The sequence below is a fragment of the Phyllobates terribilis genome, unplaced genomic scaffold (genome assembly GCF_046119375.1).
Source record: "Phyllobates terribilis strain yellow unplaced genomic scaffold, ASM4611937v1 Scaffold_614__1_contigs__length_971095, whole genome shotgun sequence".
Classification (NCBI taxonomy): Eukaryota; Metazoa; Chordata; class Amphibia; order Anura; family Dendrobatidae; genus Phyllobates; species Phyllobates terribilis.
In genome coordinates this window covers 129,514-145,640 of record NW_027363374.1, presented here as the reverse complement: position 1 = coordinate 145,640, position 16,127 = coordinate 129,514, and the positions used below count along the sequence as shown (strand labels likewise).

General features: G+C 43.3%; 1 long non-coding RNA gene across 2 annotated transcripts in view; it reads right to left on the bottom strand.

Moving 5' to 3' along the window:
* Positions 1-16,127, bottom strand: part of LOC141233751 (uncharacterized) — a 174,028-nt gene that overhangs the window by 143,721 nt on the left and 14,180 nt on the right. For both annotated transcript variants that reach the window (XR_012299787.1, XR_012299786.1), the window contains exon 2: positions 14,795-14,942. This is a non-coding gene — a long non-coding RNA (uncharacterized lncRNA). The remainder of the gene's footprint in view (positions 1-14,794; positions 14,943-16,127) is intronic.

Genomic DNA, 16,127 nt, shown 5'->3' with positions numbered 1-16,127 from the left:
ACTTGGGAAAATCACAAAAATAAATGTATTTCACATAATGCTGTACCCGCTTTTTTCACTAAAAACGCTGCAAAACCTGATACTTGCTTTTTTTTGCTGCATTTTTGCACTTACTAATTGCTTTCTTTTAGGAGAAAAAACGCTGCAAAAATTCAGAAAAAAGTGACATGCTGCCTTTTTTTTGAAAAACGCAGCAGTTTTCCAATGCAGTCAGGAAAAAAAATCTTATGTGTGTGCATAAGATTTCAGAAATCTCGTAGCTTTCTGCTGGTACTGTAAAATGCAACATATAATGTTACATAAATTTTCATTAAAAAACACAGCAAAATCGCAACGTGTGAACATAGTTTTAATTGGCACTGGTAGAAACATTGGGTTAGATCAGGTGTGAGCAATTAATTTTTCCTGGGGCCACATGAGACACCGTGACTTGTGGAGGGCCGAGCCAATAGGCTGAAATTAATTCATACTTAATTCTGAATTAATTCAGAAGACATCCCCCTATACAGTATGAGCATGCACACAGCCCCCCTACTAGGGCCGCTGATCTCCCGACGGTAAGTGTGAAGGGAGGACCGCGGAGCGAGACCGCCGGTCGTGGTACTTCTGCTGCGAGCAGCCAGGAGATGACTGGCTAGCACCGGTCATCTCGCGGCTGCGTCGCCGCTGATCTCCTGATGGTGGCCTGCGTGTTTCAAATCCGGCGCCAATTCGCGGCCAGGTTGCGCCAGTCGCTAGGCTAGGGCCGCTGATCTCCCAACGGCAAGTGTGAAGGGAGGACCGGGGAACTTCTGCTGTCATGACCTGCAACATGAACTAAGGAAAGATGGGGAAGGCTGTCCCTACAATAAGACTAAGCTGAATCCCTACTATGTAGCGGGCTGTCTGTTCCTAGCAAACAGACCCACCTTAGTCCTCCGCTAGTCTGAACAGAGACCTATAGCATTAAGGAAGGGTTCCCTAAAAGAACTAAGGACTGGGACAAAAATGGGACACCTCCTAAACAGAGAAGTAGTTGCAGAACACAAAAATACAAACTGACAAAAAGGTACTAAAGGTCCCAGAAGGACCAAGTGAGCTGCCAGATAGGCACAGAAGCACCTGGCTAGAGAAGCAGTCAAAAACTGAAGTCCAGCACAGCCAAAAGGGCGGAGCTGGAATATAATGGCAAATGGTCACATGACCGCAAAACACAGGAAGGAAAAGAAAACAAACAGGAGGGTTCTAACAGTATCCCCTCTTTATGAGGATCCTCCAGATCCTCCAGGCCCAGGCCTATCCGGAAACCTCCTGTGGAAAGCTTTGACAAGTCTAGGGGCAGAGACATCATCCGCCCTTACCCAGGAGTTATCCTCGGGACCGAAACCCTTCCATGCGACGAGATACTGCAATCTCCCTCTATGCCATCTCAAATTCAGGATACGAGAAATTTCATATTCGCCGTCTTCCACCACAGGAGGAACTGTGACAGTGGCATCCCTATCAGATACACTACCGTTCAAAAGTTTGGGGTCACCCAGACAATTTTGTGTTTTCCATGAAAACTCATACTTATCAAATGAGTTGCAAAATAATTAGAAAATATAGTCCAGACATTGACAAGGTTAGAAATAATGATTTTTATTAGAAAGAATAATTTTCTCCTTCAAACTTTGCTTTTGTCAATGAATGCTCCCTTTGCAGCAATTACAGCATTGCAGACCTTTGGCATTCTGTTAATTTGCTGAGGTAATCTTTAAAAATTTTACCCCATGCTTCCTGAAGCCCCTCCCACAAGTTGGATTGGCTTGATGGGCACTTTTTGCGTACCATATGGTCAAGCTGCTCCCACAACAGCTCAATGGGGTTGAGATCTGGTGACTGTGCTGGCCACTCCATTACAGATAGAATACCAGCTGCCTGCTTCTTCCCTAAATAGTTCATGCATAATTTGGAGGTGTGCTTTGGGTCATTGTCCTGTTGTAGGATGAAATTAGCTCCAATCAAGCGCTGTCCACAGGGTATGGCATGGCGTTGCCAAATGGAGTGGTAGCCTTCCTTATTCAAAATCCCATTTACCTTGTATAAATCTCCCACTTTACCAGCACCAAAGCCACCCCAGACCATCACATTACCTCCACCCTGTTTGACAGATGGCGTCAGGCACTCTTCCAGCATCTTTTCAGTTGTTCTGCGTCTCACAAATGTTCTTCTGTGTGATCTAAACACCTCAAACTTTGATTTGTCTGTCCATAAAACTTATTTTGCAATCTTCCTCTGTCCAATGTCTGTGTCCTTTTGCCCATATTAATCTTTTCCTTTTATTAGCCAGTCTCAGATATGGCTTTTTCTTTGCCACTTTGCCCTGAAGGTCAGCATCCTGGAGTCGCCTCTTCACTGTAGACGATGACACTGGCATTTTGCGTGTACTATTTAATGAACCTGCCAGTTGAGGAGCTGTGAGGCGTCGATTTCTCAAACTAGAGACTCTAATGTACTTGTCTTGTTCCTCAGTTGTGCAGCGGGGCCCCCCCACTTCTTTTCTACTCTGGTTAGAGCCTGTTTGTGCTCTCCTCTGAAGGGAGTAGTACACATTGTTGTAGGAAATCTTCAGTTTCTTGGCAATTTCTCGCATGGAATAGCCTTCATTTCTAAGAACAAGAATAGACTCTCGAGTTTCACATGAAAGTTCTCTTTTTCTGGCCATTTTGAGAGTTTCATAGAACAAACAAATGTAATGCTCCAGATTCTCAACTAGCTCAAAGGAAGGTCAATTTTATAGCTTCTCAAATCAGCCAAACCGTTTTCAGCTGGGCTAACATACTTGTGCAAGGGTTTTCTAGGGTTTTCTAAACATCCATTAGCCTTCTTACACAGTTAGCAAACACAATGTACCATTAACACACTGGAGTGGTGGTTGTTGGAAATGGGCCTCTATACACCTATGTAGATATTGCAATAAAAACAAGACGTTTGCAGCTAGAATAGTCATTTACCACATTAACAATGTATAGAGTGTATTTCTGATTCATTTAATGTTAGCTTCATTGAAAAAAAATGTTCTTTTCTTTCAAAAATAATGAAATTTCTAATTGACCCCAAACTTTTGAACGGTAGTGTACATCAACCTTTTTCAACAAGGAAACATGAAACACAGGATTAATCTTCCAGGAAGTAGGGACATCCAACCTAACAGCAGACGGGTTAACCACCTGAAGCACCTTAAATGGCCCCACAAACTTAGGACCCAATTTTTTAGAGGGAATCCTCATCCGCAGGTTCTTTGAGGACAACCAAACCATGTCACCCACAGTAAACAAAACCTCCTTACGTTTTCTGTCAAAATACTTTTTGGACTTCTTGTTAGCCTCTTGAAGGTTGCAACGTACATTAGTCCAAACTCTCTCCAAATCACCAGAAAAATTCTCCTCCTCCGGCACCGCCGACCCCAATTTGGAGAACAAACCAAAAGATGGATGTCTCCCAGTACAACAAAAAAAGGAGAACACCCAGCAGAGGAGGATGTATGGTTGTTAAGAGCAAATTCTGCGAGAGGCAGAAACTCAGACCACACCTCTTGATTGTCTGCCACAAAACAACGCAAAAACTCTTCAATATCCTGGTTCTTTCTTTCAGTCTGTCCATTAGACTCAGGATGATACCCAGACGAAAATGACAAATGGACTCCCAACCTGTCACAAAAAGCACGCCAAAAGCGAGCCACAAACTGAGGTCCTCTATCAGAAACAATATCCGTGGGAACGCCATGGAGCTTGACAATCTCCTTAACAAACGCCTTAGCGAGTGTCTTGGCGCAGGGCAACTTAATGAATGGAACCAAATGACACATCTTACTAAAACGGTCCACGACCACCCAGATGACAGTGAAACCTTCGGACACAGGAAGATCAGTAATAAAATCCATTGTGAGATGCATCCAAGGCGCACTAGGAAACTCCAGAGGGCAAAGCAACCCCGCAGCAGGGGTATGTGAAGCCTTTGACCTGGCACACACAGTACATTGACGCACCCACTTGATGACTTCCTTCTGCCATCCAGGCCACCAAAAACTGCGACTTATAAGTCTCTTAGTCTCAGAAATTCCTGGATGACCTGCCAACCGAGACTCATGACCAGGGGTGGATTAAGAGTAGCAAGGGCCCTGGGCAGTTTAGAAGTCGCGGGCCCCCCCCACACACACACACACCTGATTTATCACGTGACATGTCACATGATCCCCTGTGATAGATCATGTGATAGTTCACGGGAAATTAATTTGGCACAATATTAATTGTGCTGCCCCATCAGAGCAGCACAATATAGGGGCAGATGCCCTGTTTCCAGAGATGTGTCACTTTTTCAGCTGCTTGTTGTCATTTTGAGAAAATCACCATTTTATCTGCTGCAGATCTAGCAGCTCTCTGAATGCTGCGCTCTGTATAGCCCCACCCACACCACTGATTGGCAGCTTTCTGCCCATGCTCAGTGTACACAGAAATCTACTGATCAGTGATGGGGGTGGGGTCCTACAGAACTTACTAGTCATCTAGTGATAATTACCTTCTGACAAATCAATGATTTTATCAAAACAACACGAAGCAGCCCAGTAAGTGACACATTACTGGAATCAGTGCCTCTAACCCTACATTATGCTGCTCTCAGATTAGGTGGCAAAAACCTGATGACAGATTCCCTTTAAAGGAGCAGTAAACACAAAAAAAAGTTTGCATTAAAAAAATACAAGCCATTTGTGAAATTAACTTTTTTTCATTGTTAACCACTTCGCACCAGAGCCTGTTTTTGCCTTCGTGACCGGGCCAATTTTTTCAATTCTGACCACTGTCACTTTATGAATTAATTACTCTGGAACGCTTCAACGTATTCCCCTGATTCTGAGACTGTTTTTTCGTGACATATTGTTCTTCATGACAGTTGTAAAATTTCTTTGATATAACTTGCGTTTATTGGTGAAAAAATCGGAAATTTGGCGAAAATTTTGCAATTTTCAAACTTTGAATTTTCATGCCCTTAAATCAGAGAGATATGTCACACAAAATAGTTAATAAATAACATTTCCCACATGTCTACTTTACATCAGCACAATTTTGGAACCAAAATTTTTTTTGTTAGGGAGCTATAAGGGTTAAAAGTTGACCATCGATTTCTCATTTTTCCAACAAAATTTACAAAAACATTTTTTTTAGGGACCACATCATATTTGAAGTCACTTTGAGGGGTCTTTATGACAGAAAATACCCAAAAGTGACACCATTCTAAAAACTGCACCCCTCAAGGTGCTCAAAACCACATTCAAGAACTTTATTAACCCTTCAGGTGCTTCACAGGAATTTTTGGAATGTGGAAGAAAAAAATTAACATTTAACTTTTTTCACAAAAGTGTTACTTTAGACCCAATTTTTTTTATTTTCACAGGGGTAACAGGAAAAAATGGACCCAAATTTTTTTTGTGCAATTTCTCTTGAGCGTGCTGATACCCCATATGTGAGGGAAAACCACTGTTTGGGCGCACTGCAGGGGTCGGAAGGGAAGGAGCGCCATTAGACTTTTTGAATGTAAAATTTGTCTGAATAATTAGCAGACGCCATATTGCGTTTGGAGAGCCCCTGATGTGCCTAAATAGTGGAAACCCCCCACAAGTGACACCATTTTGGAAACTATACCCCTTAGGGAACTTATCTAGATGTGTGGTGAGCACCTTGAACCCCAAGGTGCTTCATAGAAGTTTATAATATTGAGCTGTAAAAATAAAATGTTTACATTTTTCCCACAAAAACGTTTTTCATCCCTTAATTTTGTATTATCATAAGGGTAATTGGAAAAATTGCACCATGAAATTTGTTGTGCAATTTCTCCTGAACACGCTGATACCCCATATGTGGGGGAAAACCACTGCTTTGGTGTACGGCAGGGTTCGGAAGAGAAAGGAGCGCTATGTTGGCTGGGATAGGCAGCAGACACCATGTCACATTTGAAGAGTCGCTGACATGCCGAAACAGCAGAAACCCCCACAAGTGACCCCTTTTTGTAAACTACACCTCTCAAGAAATTCATCTAGGGAAGTAGTGAGTATTTTTTAATTTTTAAATTTATACCATTGGGCAGTGAAAAAAGCATAATTATATTTTTACCACAAAAAAATGTTTTACTCTCAGATTTTACATTTTCACACAGGGCAACGGGTAAAAATGGTGCCGAAATGTGTCACACAATTTCTTCTAAAAGTGTCAATACCCCATATGTGGCTGTATCGTACCGCTCAGCCATACGGCGAGATCTGGGGGGGAGGAGTGCTATTTGACAATTGGAGAACAAATTATTGTAGAATAGGCATTTGGATTTGGGAGCACAAAATTTTCTGAATTTCTTTTGGGGGGGCAAGGGCCATTTCGCTTTTCCAGAGCCTTTCTGCTACCAGTAACTTGGAAGTCCCTTATATTTTTAACAGATGATGGACCTGAGTGGGGATTAGCTTTTTTTGAGGACTGAGTTGAAGCTTTTATTGGGAACATTTTACGTAACATTTATCCGGCGCTCTAGGCTGAGCACTTACATCGGGGTTTCCATCTAAATTTCCAAGTGATGTAATTCAGATGAAACCCCTGCCGGATCCATTCACTGTAATGAGGCAGCAGAGTTACTCTGGACTCTGTCTGGCCTCTGTTTAGCGGTGTCCTTTTTTTTCAGAAGTGCACAAAACTGTGGCCAACCGCACTTTTATGCACGCCTAAAACAAATGACACCGTGGGATCACAGGCCAGACAGGGTCCACAGTGGCCTATCCTATATCTGCCTCATTACAGGGAATCTTCCGTCATGGGTTCCGGCTGAATCACGAATTTCAGAGATTTATACGGAAACTCTGGTGTAAGCGCTCAGCGCAGAGCACAGGATAAATGTGAGCAGAGCCTTACTGCGATCTTTGGGAGACATAATAAACAAATCAGTAGCAGGTGAAGAATTTGTTTTATTTATTTTTTACGCCGTTCCTAGTGTGATATAACTGATTAGATTACTTTATTCTTCAGGTCGGTGCGATTACAGAGATACCAGATTTATATCGGGTTTTTATGACTGACAGCTGTCACACACTAAAAGACGCTTTTTTTTTGCAAAATCTAGTTTTTGCATCACCATATTTTGAGAGCTATAATTTTTCCATATTTCGGCCGACAGAGTCATGTGACAGCTTGTTTTTTGCGGGACAAGTTGACATTTTTATTGGTACCATTTTTATTGGTACGTGACATTTTTTGATCGCTTTCTATTCCGTTTTTTGGGAGGTAAAATTAACAAAAACAAACAATTCAGGAATGATTTTTTTGAGGTTTTTTTTATGCCATTCTGCGTGTGGTAAAGTGATCAGGCAGCGTTATTCTTCGGATCAGTACGTTTACAGCGATACTACACTTACTGTATTTTTTTTTTATGTTTTGGCGCTTTTACACAATAAAACAATTTTATAGGAAAAAAAATTTTTTTGCATTGCTTTATTCTGAGCGCTATAACTTTTTTACTTTTTGGCTGATGGAGCTGTATGGCGGCTTTTTTTTTGCAGAACAAGATGAAGTTTTCAGCGGTACCATTTTTATTTCTATTTTGTTTTTTGATCGCATTTTTTTCCACTTTTTGTTTGGCAATATGATGAAAAAGCATATTTTTTTGCTCCGTTTTTTATTTATTTTTATTACGGTGTGCACAGAAGGAGTTAATTAGTGTGACACTTTTATAGCTCGGGTTGTTTTGGACGCGGCGATACCAAATATGTGTACTTTTTTTGGTTTTGTAAACATATACGGATTTATTGGTTTAATATTTTATTTATTTATTTTGTGATTTTTTTTTAATAGTTTAAAAACTTTTTTTTTACATTTTTACTTAGTCCCTGTATGGGACATTAATTTTTATTTTTCTGATCACTGATCTCATGTAATGTAATAGACATATATTACATTAAATGAGATCTTCGCTGACTGTGTCACAGTCAGTCTCCTGCCTGGCTTCAGCTGCAGGCTGAGCCAGGCAGGACACCATATATGGCAGAGCTGGAGGCGGTCATGTGACCTCCAGCTGCCATAGCAACGCCAGGTCCTGGAAGGTATCAGGGGTCGTCGGAGAGGTAAGTAAGACGACCCCCTCTCCTCCTTCTATCTTCTATAAGCCGCGATCACTATAGATCGCGGCATATAGAACATAGCAAAGGGTTAACATCACTGGGACCTGATCCAATCAGGTCCCGATGATGTTCCCTGTCAGAGCTAACGCTCTGCACCGGAATCGCAGCGCTTGCAGGACCCTGGGGGGTCCTGAGCGCTGCGAGACCACCCACCGTTTTTAAACGTCGGCGCTGCACAGAGCCCAGCAAGCGCCGACGTTTATCTACAGTGGGCGGTCGGGAACCGGTTAATTTACATTTGACTGTATCTTCAACACTTTTGTCAGCAGGTCTTATTACAGACTCTGAATAGGGCAGCTCTCTCCCTCTCCCTCAGCAGAAAGTCACAGCATGGTTAAAAAACGGGATCTTTTATGATTTTCTCATAATAAATAAAAAAGGACATGCAAGTCCTCCAAACTATTTTCCGTTTCTCTATAGGGGAGGTCCTAAATCTTTCTTGTTCTTTAGTTGATCACATGTCAAAAAAGGCAAAGCATTTACTATGAACTCGCCTAAAAAAATATACACTTGGAGAGTAATATCATCATCTGCATGTAAATATTCCTGGACTCTAAGGGCTCGCTCACACTGTCGTATAACACGGCCGAATGCTATGTGAGGTTTTATCGGATAGGATTCGGCCCTATGTTATACTATGGGACAGTGCAGATCTGCGATTATTGGCATGAGAAAATAATCTCATTCGATATTCGGACCATGTGCACCCATACAAGTCTATGGGTGCACGTAAAACATTGGACTGCACTCGGATGTCATCCAAGTGCAGTCCGATGAACACTCACAGAGACTATGGAGAAGATGGAGAAATTAAGTTCTCCATCTTCTCCATATCTGTGCTGCGAGAGAATCAGATCACACTCAGTTGAAACTCTGACAGAGTTTGAGCCGAGTGTCATTAGCATAATTGGCCCTATTCTCTTGCATGAGAGAATATATGGCTTAGTGAGTGGACCCTAAAACTGAATAGTAGTGACGGACAGGCACCTCACAAGCGGCATCCATGTAGTTCTCAGATGTCATGTAGGTAGGGCTTCATTCCATGGGGTAGGGCTTAATTTCAAGGTATGTAAAAAAATGGACTTCAAATAAAAATTAAATGAACACAAAAAGCACTAATTGAATTATTTTTTTCGTATTTATGTTTGCAGCCCCTTTAAAAACCCTTTGAGGACCAAGGCACATATATGTCCCATAGTTTTAAACTGGAAAAAAATTTGATTGAATAAAATTTAAGGTCCTCCAAGGTTTAAGTAGGTCATAAATTCATATGAATACTTGCTCATACAATTGCACATGCCAAAAGATGAAGAAGAACAGAATCAAAAATATGACATTAAGTGGAGCACTTACAGGTATTCAAGGTGAAAGAGACCAGCAAAGGCATCATCTCGAATGACAGTAAATGAGTTAGAATTCAGAAAGCTGAAAATGAAGACAGCAGGTTAGAAGCGAACCAGACTTTATGGTGCTCAGAATTAGTCAAGCAGAATTTATTGACTGCTCTTGCAAAGCACCGAGACTCCCGCTGTGTATAGATGGCTACGTGCGGCCTCCCACTGTGTATAGATGGCTACGTGCGGCCTCCCGCTGTGTATAGATGGCACCGTATAGATGGCTACGTGCGGCCTCCTGCTGAGTATATGTGTATAGATGGCTACGTGTGGCCTCCTGCTGAGTATAGATACCGCACGGCACCCCCCCCAGAGACAGCAGGAGGCCGCATGGTCCCATCTATACTCAGCAGGAGGCCGCACGTAGCCATCTATACACAGCAGGGGGCCGCACGGCGCCATCTATACACAGCAGGGGGCCGCACTGCGCCATCTATACACAGCAGGGGGCCGCACGGCGCCATCTATACACAGCAGGGGGCCGCACGGCGCCATCTATACACAGCAGGGGGCCGCACTGCGCCATCTATACACAGCAGGGGGCCGTATTGCGCCATCTATACACAGCAGGGGGCCGCACGTCGTCCCCCCAAGAGACAGCAGGAGGCCGCACGGCACCAACTATACTCAGCAGGGGGCCGCACGGCGCCCTCTATACACAGCAGAGGGCCGCACGGCGCCATCTATACACAGCAGGGGGCCGTATTGCGCCATCTATACACAGCAGGGGGCCGCACGTCGCCCCCCCAAGAGACAGCAGGAGGCCGCACGGCACCAACTATACTCAGCAGGGGGCCGCACGGCGCCCTCTATACACAGCAGAGGGCCGCACGGCGCCATCTATACACAGCAGGGGGCCGCACGGCGCCCCCCCCAGAGACAGCAGGAGGCCGCACGGTGCCAACTATAGTCAGCAGGAGGCCACATGTATGCAGTCACGCACACACACAAACATATACATACACGCATAAACACATTTGAAACACAAAAATACATATAAACAGACATCACACAATGATATCTGCGCACGCACGCACGCACGCACGCACACACTTTCTGCCGAACTACAGTTGGACCAACAGAACAAGATGCCACACCCAACAGCATGGGTTCCTCAGTTAACTCAAACCTAGGTGCCCTTGACCCCAGGCCCCCTGGAAATTGGAGTGTCTCCTTATGTCTCTGGCAAAGACGGCGGTTAACACACAAACGCCTCTTCAAAAAACCAACACCTCAGACTCCAGAACTAGGCAGCATAAATCTAACACTGGGAATTCCAGAATGCCAGAGGCGAGCATATATAGGAGAGGGGAGAGGCCAACACTGAACAGCTGGAAAGCTCTAGCAGCTCTCAACTGAACAGATTAACCTTTGCACTGCTAGCAGAAACCTTCACGGTTTAATATGATAGTGAAGTGCTTCTAATCAGTGCAGGAGCTCAGATGCCGCAGACTTCTGGCCCCTCTAGTTACGGTAAACCCGTGGTACCTGGATTCCAGCGATGTGTCACTTACTGAGCTGCTTGATGCAGTGTTGATAAAATCCCTTTATTAGCTGCAGATATTCTGCCTATGCACAGGGCACACAGAAAGCTGTCAATCAGTGGTGCGGGTGGGGTTATATATAGAGCTCATGAATGTGGAGGACTACATGGTAGCAGGTTTACTAGTCCTTGAGTGATAAAACTAAAACAAGCAGCCAGTTATTGAGACATGGCTGGAATCAGAGTCTCTGTCTCTATATAATCAGAATCTAATAAGAGTATAGATGCAAGTGTACAATAAATCTGGAACAATAAAGAAGTAACAGTATATCATAAATTATATCTACCTTACAGGTAGCATATGCATTATAATTATATACAACGTCACTAAGAAAAAGTACCTAATTTGCGTCGACCACCAATAATACACCTTGGCATGCAGAAAGGGACCTTGAAACTTCATAGCTAAAATCAACATGACCCTACAAAAGTACAAAAACTTTAAAAGGGAAAACATGTTGGACAAATATGGATTGATGGATACAAGGCGCATTCTTAAATAACCATATTTAAATGTGATGGGAGTCATTTCGTATGTAGATGGACAAAGAATGCTGAGCGTGTGAAACATGTTGCTATGTTGCATAAGTTTTTCACTTGAACCTTGTGGATTAATGGACTTTTAAAGATGAAATAATGAAGATGGATTTTATGGAGCTGGAGTTCCTTTTCTTTTTCCTGTGATTTACACACGTGAGGCCACACGATCTCCGGGCTTCAGCACGCCGAGAGCCGCTGTGGGTGAGCTGGGTTTTTTTTTTCTATAGCATTCTTAAATAGGCTGTGCCAAGATCCCAACTTTATGGCTATTCTGTACGGGTGTGACAACCGGGACCTCCAATGATCAGAAGAACTGATGTCTCACATCCCCTTTTTTAATGGAGTGGTGCCATTGTCTACGGGACAGATGGAGATAGCTGAGCTGTGAATTCGGCCATCTTCGGCAGCCCATTAGCCTTTGAGTGGAGCAGCAGTGCACACGCTCATCTGCCAATCCATGGGCGTAATATGGCTCGTGCACCTGATTTCCTGTGATTGGGAGTCCCAGAGATGGGTCCCCCAGCAATTAGCAAGCAATCTGTTCTGTGGATAAGTGATAAGTTGTAATCTGAGAGCAAACTCTTTCAATGTTAAAATATTGGATAGCTCTTATGGGCGTCTATAAAAAAACAAAAAAAATAAAAAAAAAAAAACAGTGTTATATCTACAGCAGGGGTCTCAAACACGCGGCCCGAGGGCCGCATGCAGCCCCTGAGGCTGCTTAGTGCGGCCCCCAGGCACCGGAGCCCCCGTAATGATTGCGGCCTGGTCCTGAGGGCCGCTTAAGTCAGTGATTCTTTTCAGTTGAATGTTCTACAAGTTAGGGACCAGCATGGACACTTACTACAAGATGAGGACCAAGATGGGCACATTACTACAAGATGAGGACCAGGATGGGCACATTACTACAAGATGAGGACCAGGATGGGGGACATTACTACAAGATGAGGACCAGGATGGGGGACATTACTACAAGATGAGGACCAGGATGGGGGACATTACTACAAGATGAGGACCAGGATGGGGGACATTACTACAAGATGAGGACCAGGATGGGGGACATTACTACAAGATGAGGACCAGGATGGGGGACATTACTACAAGATGAGGACCAGGATGGGGGACATTACTACAAGATGAGGACCAGGATGGGGGACATTACTACAAGATGAGGACCAGGATGGGGGACATTACTACAAGATGAGGACCAGGATGGGGGACATTACTACAAGATGAGGACCAGGATGGGGGACATTACTACAAGATGAGGACCAGGATGGGGGACATTACTACAAGATGAGGACCAGGATGGGGGACATTACTACAAGATGAGGACCAGGATGGGGGACATTACTACAAGATGAGGACCAGGATGGGGGACATTACTACAAGATGAGGACCAGGATGGGGGACATTACTACAAGATGAGGACCAGGATGGGGGACATTACTACAAGATGAGGACCAGGATGGGGGACATTACTACAAGATGAGGACCAGGATGGGGGACATTACTACAAAATGAGGACCAGGATGGGCACATTACTACAAGATGAGGACCAGGATGGGCACATTACTACAAGATGAGGACCAGGATGGGCACATTACTACAAGATGAGGACCAAGATGGGCACATTACTACAAGATGAGGACCAGGATGGGCACATTACTACAAGATGAGGACCAGGATGGGCACATTACTACAAGATGAGGACCAGCATGGGCACATTACTACAAGATGAGGACCAGCATGGGCACATTACTACAAGATGAGGACCAGGATGGGGGACATTGCTACAAGATGAGGACCAGGATGGGGGACATTACTACAAGATGAGGACCAGGATGGGGGACATTACTACAAGATGAGGACCAGGATGGGCACATTACTACAAGATGAGGACCAGGATGGGCACATTACTACAAGATGAGGACCAGGATGGGCACATTACTACAAGATGAGGACCAGGATGGGCACATTACTACAAGATGAGGACCAGCATGGGCACATTACTACAAGATGAGGACCAAGATGGGCACATTACTACAAGATGAGGACCAAGATGGGCACATTACTACAAGATGAGGACCAGGATGGGCACATTACTACAAGATGAGGACCAGGATGGGCACATTACTACAAGATGAGGACCAGCATGGGCACATTACTACAAGATGAGGACCAAGACTGGGGACATTACTATAAGAAATTGGTTAGAATTACTATATGGTGCTAATTGTGAGAAAAAAAAAAATCACTGTATGTGGCCAATTAGGGGGCACAAAAAGTAAATACAAATTGTAAAAACTGTAAACTTGTAAAAACTATAAAACTGTACCATAGGCCATAAAATGAATGCCATTTAAAAGAATAAAATAAAAAAAAAAAAAACAATGGTCAAAAAATAATCAAAAGGTGTATAGAAAAAACAATATGGTATCATTAAAAATGTCATATCATCCTGCAAAGAATGCGGCCCTTCAAATTCACATTTTTTCTATGTGTGGCCCATATAGTTAGCCGAGTTTGAGACCCCTGATCTACAGGGTGGGCTATTTATAGGATACACCTAAATTAAATGGGAATGGTTGGTGATATCAACCTGAAACAACGGATACTGGAAGCCTGTGCTAGCATTTCTTCTGCGATGTTGCTATCAGTGTGTCAAGAGTGGGAGAAGAGGGCTGCATTGACAATCCAACACAATGGGCAGCACTTTGAACACATTTTATAAGTGGTCATAAACTTGTAGAAAACTCATGAAAGAATAAAGTTACCTTAAAACCAAGCACACCATTGTTTTTCTTATGAAATTCTCAATAAGTTTGATGTGTCACATGACCCTCTTCCCATTGAACAAAATAAAGTTGGATCCAAAATGGCTGACTTCAAAATGGCCACCATGGTCACCACCCATCTGGAAAAGTTTTCCCCCTCCCATATACTAATGTGCCACAAACAGGAAGATGATATCACCAACCATTCCCATTTAATTTAGGTGTATCCATATAAATGACCCACCCTGTAAATTAATTATTATTATTATTATTAGAGCAGCTGCTGCATTTTGTATAACTCATTCAGTATCTGAACATCCGCAACAAGACCACAGAGAAACAAATCAAGAAGAAACGTCACACTCACCGGAGTGTGGATCAGGTTCAGGAGATACTTCTTTCCCTGGTAAGTGTAAAGCAGAGACGCAGTCTGGGCCTTCACCGTAATCCCGGCTCCCTCTCCACCTGCAGCTTGGCCAGAACTTGCTTATTGGAGGCGGCTTTTGGAATACACCCTGAGGGAAGGAGCGAGACACCAGAATCCACACTGTTAGCTCGTGGTGGCAGTGTCCCCCTCCATAATAGTCTGTCAATGGTAGCTTGTTTCTGTGTTTTATATATGTATTTTAGGTGTGTAAACCCTCTTCATGTGTACAGCAGCCTGGAATGAACGCTGCTTAAAAAAATAAACAATAGAGTAAGGCCTCATTCAGACCACAGTGATTTCTCTTGTAGGTAAAAAAAAAAAAAAAAGACCGATTTTCATCAGCTTTGTTTTGCATCCGAGAAGTTCTAAACTTTGATTTGGATCAAAATCCGACAGGTCAACGTGTTTCGGTGAAAAATACGCGGCCCGCAGAAATATGTGAACAGCCCTAGACTATAATAGATATGAGCTCTGTGAAAAACAAGGATAGAGCTCGTACGAGATCCAACATTTCATTCTATAAATCTACATAAATAATTAAGTAATGTGCCAAATTGCTTTTTTTTTGTTTATGTTCTGCGTGTACGGAGGGAAAGTTCCCAGTGCTAGTGTCTATGGTGCTCCATTAGGCTAGGGCTACCTTGTGACTAAGTGTGGCGCTACTGATTGAGCAATAGCTCCAGTTCAAAGCAACACACTAATTTTAAAAGGAAATCTTCTAAACCTCAGATGTGGGCATGCAGGCCTTTGAAATGTAAATCTAAACCAATGGACACTTTTATATCTTCTATCTGTTGCTGCACTTCTAAGTAAATAGCATTTTGGTTCACATGCAAATAAGGAGTTAAGTCTCTGTCTCCTGAGATTATCTCCCACATCAAGCATCAGTCTCTTTAGGCTACGTTCCCATTGCTTTTGGTGAGTTTTCGATGTTGCAGATTTTCTACAGCATTCCTGCACCTATTAAGTAAAATTGGTTACTTGTTTTTTTTTTTTGCTTTAAATCTGTAACATCAAAAACTCACGAAAGCTCATGGTGGGAACTTAGCCTCAGGTGTCAATGATAGCTCACAGTTTTTTGGAACGTCAGGCACCAGGCAAGGAAAATCAGACAGTGAGCTATCAATCAAGATAAAGAGGCTGGTGCTGGGCAGGGAAGCAACCTTGGAAGGCTGAGGCTCGGTAAGTGCTCCGTTACACCCAGAGCACTCAAATGCAGCAACAGATAAAAGATATAGAGGTGTCTATGGATTTAGCTTTCCAAATCCTGCAT